Source organism: Anser brachyrhynchus (genome assembly GCF_964034855.1).
Source record: "Anser brachyrhynchus genome assembly, chromosome: 3".
Taxonomy (NCBI): Eukaryota; Metazoa; Chordata; class Aves; order Anseriformes; family Anatidae; genus Anser; species Anser brachyrhynchus.
Window position 1 is genome coordinate 113,694,456 of NC_137696.1, and position 6,825 is coordinate 113,701,280.

The following is a 6,825-nucleotide window of genomic DNA, read 5'->3' on the forward strand; positions in this document are numbered from 1 at the left end:
AGCTCTGTTTCACAGTTTCAGATTACCCAAAATCTTATTACTCAGTTTCCATGGCAAAATGTTCTGTTAAAAAAATGGCAGCCTTGTCTGAGCAGCCTTGCAACAAAAAACACAGTGCAGTAATTTGGTTGCACCTTGGTGTTTCTTATGCAAAGGTCCCATAAGAAATCTCCCATGAGTTCTGACACTTGTGAGGAGTGTGTTGCCCTTGCAAAGCTGTAGCCAGTGAGCTGAGCTCAGAACCTCTTCAGTGGTCTGACCCTGAACTTCAGCAGATACAAAATAGGAGCTGATAGCTGAGCCTGCAGCAACAGATCTGAATCTTCCAGGAGGGTGCTGGCTATGAACAGACTTTTTGCATGCAATTTGTGCACTGGCAGTACTTGGCTTGGTGAAGATTTTGGATGTTGAAAGAAACAAGTTCATCTTCCTTTTTTGAAATATAATTTACAACAACTTGCTTGAGGTTAGAATTGTGAAGCCAAGGACACTGATTCCAAGCAATTGCAGTTTCTTGGATGTTAGGGAACTTAGTTTTCTATCAAAGCTGAAATATGCATTTCTACATACATATTCCTTCCTAACATAAAATTTCTGTCATTCCTGATTTTGCAACTGGTTAACTCATTTTTTACTATTACATAATACATGTATAGATATAGAATGCAAATCATTTCTGTCTTCATAAAGCCCATTACCCCCCTCATGAGATTCTCTTAAGGACAGGTGGTCTTTAACTTGTTTCAGTATTGTGTATGGTAACCTAATAAATTGTTGCAGAGATGACTGACTGTCTTTTTCTTTAGTGTTCTTTTTCACTCTTAGTCTCTTAGTTTGTTTTTGTGTCCCATCCCGTCACACTCTTACCTCCATCCCCCCACCCCCATCCTGATGTTGTTGTCCACTTTATTAACTTTCTGGCCACCTGACAACACTTCCTCTTTATTGTTCTTCACCCTCTTGAACTCTGCATTGAGGTTTGCACACACGAACAGTGAGTACAAACAAAGGGCAGTGTTTTTCACCCTTTATACTGTGGCCTCCTACCTATCTGATTAAGTCCACCATAACACAATGAGGAAGCAGACCTAGGGAATACTATTAAGATGTAAGTGAAGTGTCTTAAGCACTTCTTATTGGCCTCCTTTGTGGCTAAATGAATTACATGGGCACTCAGATTTGTTTTTTAGGAGATGTACAAAGAAGACATTTTCAGCAGACAGTGGTTAAATTGGAGTGCATCCTTGGAGCACTTTTGGTTCCAGAATAGTTTGCCAAAATGATAAGGAGTAGTGGTCACTCAGTGTAGAAGACAGTAGTCTATTTTTTGTTGGAGAACTGTGTATTAATATAGAAATAAGTTTTGTAGCATAGCTGTAGAAACAAACAAATAAAAAATGTGTAGTCTTCTGAAATCAGACTACTGACTATCCAGTCTCCCTGTAACAACATCAGTCCCATTTCAGGGGATATTAAGAAGAACCTTTCAGGAATCTCAGTGATTTATTACATTTTTCATCATATACAATCCTTTCACTTTCTTAAAAATGGAATACGTGCACATACATGCCAGCCGTGTTTCTGAATGGTGGATTTGGATCATGTGGATCCTGTAGCCCCACACCAAGACCTTTCCTCTTGCCTCCTCTACGCAGCTCCAGCTAAAGTTCACCTCAAGCAGGTAGCGTTCAGATACTCCCTTTCAAGGCTCCTCATTTTCCACATAGTTTTTATCTGAGAGTCAAAATAGCTTTGGGGGGATTTTAAGTCTAGAATTATGCTTATTGATTTAGTTGGATTATTGGAGTAAAAAGCTGAGTCCTGCACTAGGCAAGGACTGCAATCAAGATACTAATTATTATCATGATTAACACAACTGAAAACAAACAAACAACAACAACAACAACAAAAGCAAAAACAAACACAAAATACTATATACTTAAAAACTGAAATAACATAAAGCCAGATAGTGAGAGAAATAAAGTAAAAAACAATTAAACATGGCAGCTGACAACATTATAAAACAAAACAAAACAAAACAAACAACAACAAAAAAACACAACCGACCAACCAAAAAAAAAAAAAAAACGTTCTTTATGGATAAATTTGAGTGTGTGTGCCCACACAACGATGATACCATACCTCACACAGGACTGTCATTGTCTATTCATTCATAGGGGTAATTATTTTTAATTTTTGTCCCTACTGACCTGTAGGCAGATGGTTAGCATGAATACCATTTTTATCTGGACACCAGATCTGGCCAGACCGCAATCTGTTGGGTTTGATCACTAAACTGGCAGCTGCTTTACAGACCTGCTCTTTTCTCTTTTTGTCTCAGGGGACTGCAGATTGGATGCACTGAATGTGAACTTCTGCAAAACATGGGCCTTTTTGTCATTTTCACTTTGCTTTCTTTTTATGATCATCCGGTAAATGTCAGTACAGTTAAATGCTGATTGAATCAAAAAATACTAAAAAAAAAAAAGAAAAAAAAAAGGCAATTTCAACTACAAAATTATTTTTCACTTACCTAAAAAGCAAAAAAGTAAATAGCACTTTAAAGATCAAATATATATATGTATGACAATAAGAAAATGTAATTTAATGAATTCTATTTTGGAGTCATAAACTTATATATGTATATTATTCTTATTATCTAAAAACTAGAACATTTTGTTGTGGGACATATTTCTGGAAAGGGACTAAAGGACAAAGACATTTTTTTAATTGTATGTTTTGCACATGGAAACTTGTATGATCATTAATACCAAGGATTTCTGTATGACATAATCACACAATTATACAAAACTAGACAGTTTTTTTTGTCTCAGCCTTATATCCTTACTCTCACAAAGACTTGAGAATGTGCATAACTTTAAACATGTGACCAATATCCTTATGTCAAACACATTGTATACACTATGCTTATTATGTTTTTCTAAGCATGTGTGTAAATCTCAATTACAACTGAGTTATTTTTATCTTCTATAGCTAGCCCTTAGTTCATCAAAATTATTTAAAGCATAATGGAAGTTTTGTCTAAGTAAAGACCAAAATGTCCACCTCTTTATCTGCTCTCTACTTAGAAGAAATAAAAGAAAAAAGAATCTGTTTTAACCATACTAATTGCTATGTTCCATCTAAAGCTGTCAGAATAGCTTAAATAAATAGTGACTTAATGTAAAAGGCATCTATTGATCATGGTGAGCAGTTGTCCTCCGTTTGTAAGATGCCAGTGATATCAAATTCATATTTGCTCTACTGTGACTCTCTGATGGTTGTCAGAGGACAGGGATGCATGTAAATACTTCTCAGAACACAACAAATTTCACTTGTCAACAGCGGAGTGTGCCACAAGTAGGATTCTGAGACAAGTTATACAGTCTTTACTACAACTTCCAGTTTTGTTTATACTTAGGCAACATTTAACTTTATTAAATTATCATTTATCTTACCTTCTTTTAAAACTTAGCTCTGGGGACCAGTGTTATGCACATACAGAGAGAAGCATGAATTAAATACAATTATATGTAGTTAAATGCTGTCTGAAGGAGTAACTTCCTTGATACTTTTTTCTTTCCACACCGGTTAATATCCATCTGGAGCCCAAAAAACTATTATCATTTCCCTAGTTTGACTTAGGAAAGGAAGCTAGATTCTTGTCTTGTTCAAGAGACTCCTTTATACATCGTTCATTTAAATACCATAGATTAAAATGTAAAAGCAGCATAAGGAACAGCACCCTACAAAATCTTTTTTGTGTGTTACAGGCATCCATGCTTTCACTTAGTGTTCCCCCTGGTGCTTTCCTGGCCACTTGTACAGCTTCACTAGGAGGAGCAAAGAAGATGCCAAATTCAGATCTTGCACTTCCCAGCCAATTACTATACTTCCTAGAGAAAAGATTATTTTTCCTCCTGTTAGACATCTGCCTCAGATGTGGAATTGGTTTGACATAGGCTGGTGAGTAAACCAGCTAACAAGAAACTAATGAGTTCAGGTGCCTACCTCGTGAATTCATGTCCCTTGTTTTGTTCTCCTGACTCTCTCTCAGCTTGTTATTTTTGCCATTTCTGTAAAAGTTAGATGCCAGAATAACTTCCTTTATTATCAATGGAAAAAAAAACACAAACCAACAACAACAACAACAACAAAAAAAACACGAGGCATTTTTAGAAGCTGTTTTATAACCCTTAACTCTTCACTTCTGCAAGTTCACTTCTCTGCAGTCTTATGCCATAAAAGAGAGTTAAAGGTTCAGCAATGAGATTTCCACATCCTCACTAAAAATCCAGCATAGATTACTGGGTTGCATTGCAAAAGCATGTGTGAATGAAGATGGGAAAAAATATATGGCACAAAGGAATTTAAAGCTTCATTAAGTATCATTGTGGTGATTACACAGGGGAGTATGTGTGACAATGATTAATCATAATGAAAATATTCTCTCCGTGATGGTAGAAATAGATCCATATAAAAGGTTTTTCACAGACCAGTCAAGACAGCACAGACTCATTACATACTGGAAAGCTAAGGTAAGGCTGTGCGTTCAAAGCCATCATCTAGGACAGACCTGTTATGACAGAAGTCTGTCTTTCAAGGGATGGGCTTCAATGCCAAGAGCTTGTGCACGTGGTGTCAGGGCATTGTGACTGGGCTGCCCTAGCCAGATGAAGTGGTATGCACAGACTTAGCAGAAAATGCACAGATACATGCTGCCAAATGCATTGCAGTCACCCCTATCCTGCTAACATGATTTGGCATTAAGAGACAACAGCCTTTTCCAGCATTTCAGCAAACAGAAATATCTACTGACACTGACATGCACCCAGATCACATTGGCTAGCTGGTGTGTGGTTTGCATGTTCAAATGCAACCCGGATGTAACAGTCATCACAGCTGAGACAGGATTGCCCCCTTGTTTGCACACCAGCCTCATGACCAGGATTCAGGGATGTTCAGTAAGTAGGCAGAAAACGTTCAAATGTATTAGTGCTGGCAAGAATACAAATCATGTAGCAGATCACACAGCAGAAGCTTTCAGATTATTTCTGGAGACAAGAATTCTTCTATTCTCATTTTTTCTTTTTTTTTCTTTTTTTTTTTTTCCCCAGGGGAAGAAATGTCAGTTTACAAAATAGAAAGATTCATCTTCATCTAACATTGTAAGCTCTTTGACTCTTTTTGATCCCCAAAATATCCCTAACAAAATGAAAGTCAGCCTAAGACACAGCTCTTGTTTGGGGGGTTTCAACCAGAAAAGCAATATTTTCACAAAGTTTGAAATCATTTCAAGTGAGGAGAGAGAAGATAAAACTGTATTCATCCTTAGGTGGATCAGCAATGATTGCTTCCCTTGTATTGTGGTAATGAACCTTCAGAAATGGTTTATGAAATAGACTTTTCACCTCTTCTCTTCTGTACTCCTTTACTCTTTGCCACCAAATGCCCCAAGGCCACATTTTCAAACACCAGAATTTTGGACTGTAACCTTATTTATTTATTTGTTTATTTTCCCTTTCTGTAGCAGCTCTTAGGTGCTTGCATCACCTTCTGCACGGCAACCTAATGCTCCACTCCCCATTCCCTTCTCCTTAGTTGTCCTGGGACACCTCCTAATATGCAAAAATATCCATGGGACCTTTCTTCTTAGATAATAACATCATGTTGGTCATGCTATGTGTACCACACACCTCTGTAAACTGACAGGCAGTGACTTCCAGACTGAAATGTGCATAAGGGACCTCATCTCCAGCCCTCATGTGCCCACAGTGCCAGTCATCGCCCCTCCTGGCCTGGCCATCTTTTGAATGGCTGGTATTTTACACCAGCTCTCCAGCCAGCCGTCACATGAAAGGAAGGGAGCAGATGAGAAAGAGGGCAGTGGGCTGCAAGGTGGGGGTGTTCAGGAGAAAGAGGAAAAAATGAGGAAATGCGTTAAATGGAAATCTGGCTGCTGCAAAATCTCTTGGTACACGAAGCCAGCATGGGGTCTGAATCTGCAGTGTGAGAGCTCAACTGTGTTCTCTGTTGCTTCATTGCTATTTTATTGATTTCAGAGCGGTATATAAATCCAGGGCAGCCTGCCTGCCTTGGCAAAACACAGTTCTGCCAGAGTTAATGTGATAAAAGAAGGCAAAATTTGGAAACCAAGCTGAAAAAAATAAATAAATCTATACTCTATAATGTACTGTAGCTTGTCTAAAAGGAAAAAAAGAGTCCATCTCTATTTTAAATTATGTTACATTTTCATTTTGACATTTTCCAATGGACCTAAGGAAAAGGGGTATGTACAATATAAAACTTCCTTTAAACAGAGAAAGCAGAAACTTGAAACAAAAAGTGTTTGCATAGTTTCCCTAAAAAGCGTGTTTTGCTACCTCTAAAATCACTTAGTCCAAGGGAAGCTTATTTTTGCTACTAAAATCAATACCTGTAGAGATCTAGCAGGGAGGTTTCCAGGATCAGATGTTGATATTATGACCTGGACAATTTTAGAAAGCTCATTTCCCAACTCAGGGGCAGCAGCTGAAGAGAGGGTTTCTGCTGTTTTATCACCCTTGTGCTCCTGGGACCACTGAGCTCCCACGTCAAGCTAAGAACCCAATTCCTCTGCTGCTCACTGACTGGTGCATCATACTAGTAGTCTGGTCCAAGATACACCAAATAGACTTGACATCCAGATTGCTACAAGAAAGTGAAGGGGCTCTGGCATTTTGACACAGAGCACTGATAGTATTGTGAACATGTGGGTGAGTTTTTCTGTGGAAAGGAATGCAGAATTAGAGGAGTCCTGGTGGCTACTGAATTGGAGGTAACTAT